The sequence below is a fragment of the Apium graveolens genome, chromosome 10 (genome assembly GCF_009905375.1).
Source record: "Apium graveolens cultivar Ventura chromosome 10, ASM990537v1, whole genome shotgun sequence".
Lineage (NCBI taxonomy): Eukaryota > Viridiplantae > Streptophyta > Magnoliopsida > Apiales > Apiaceae > Apium > Apium graveolens.
The window spans coordinates 42,665,563-42,666,604 of NC_133656.1; the positions used below are offsets into that span (position 1 = coordinate 42,665,563).

General features: G+C 45.5%; 1 non-coding gene across 1 annotated transcript; it reads right to left on the bottom strand.

Moving 5' to 3' along the window:
• Positions 1-447: 447 nt before the first annotated feature.
• LOC141694964 (small nucleolar RNA R71) lies at positions 448-554 on the bottom strand. Its single transcript, XR_012564241.1, has one exon. It is a non-coding gene; the product is annotated as a small nucleolar RNA R71 (small nucleolar RNA).
• Between the last annotated feature and the right edge of the window lie 488 nt (positions 555-1,042).

Consider the following 1,042-nt stretch of genomic DNA (forward strand, 5'->3'; position numbering starts at 1 on the left):
AAGATAGATTTAAAAGATTCGGATTCAGGAAGTGAGCAGAAGGAGCCAGTAATCATGGGTGATCGTATTGTTCCGGCAGATCCAGCTCTTATGGACTTTTCTCGGCCTAAAATTGATGACATTCAGTCTAGCATCATGCACCCGGCTATTGAGGCCAATAACTTTAAAATCAAGCCGGGCACTATTCAGATGGTACAGAACTCTGTTTCTTTCGGAGGAGCTGCGACTGAAGACCCCAACATGCACATAAGGAATTTTGTCGAGATCTGCAGTACTTTCAAATATAATGGTGTGACTGATGAGGCTATCAAGCTGAGGCTTTTCCCATTCTCACTGAGGGATAAAGCTAAGGACTGGTTACATTCTGAACCATCTGGGTCCATCACTACTTCGTAAGATCTTGCGCAAAAGTTTCTGGTAAAGTTTTATCCAATGGCAAAGACTGCTGCTATGAGGAGTGCTCTTACTCAGTTTGCGCAGCAACCTACGGAATCTATGTGCGAAGCTTGGGAGCGCTACAAGGAAATGTTGAGAAAGTGTCCACATCATGGAATGCCCGATTGGATGGTGATCACTGGTTTCTATAATGGTTCAGGGGCCCAATCGCGGCCCATGCTCGATGCAGCAGCTGGAGGCGCCTTATGGGCCAAAAGCTATACTGAGGCTTATAATCTTATTGAGACTATGGCTGCAAATGAGCATCAAAACCCAACTCAAAGGATGATGCCTGGGAAGGTAGCAGGTATTCTGGAAGTCGATGCAGCCACCGCTATTGCAGCGCAGCTCCAAGCGCTGCCTATGAAGGTCGATTCTCTAGCTACCTATGGAGTCAATCAAATAGCTATGGTCTGTGAGCTTTGTGCAGGTCTGTTCAGTATGTGAACAATTATCAGTGACAACAGCAGCCAGTGCCAGCTACTTATCATCCTAACAACAGAAATCATCCAAATTTCAGCTGGGGTAATAATCAGAATGCTATTCAGCCACCATATCAGCAAGGTGTGAGTAAACAGTTCAATCCATCTGGATTCCAGAAACCACA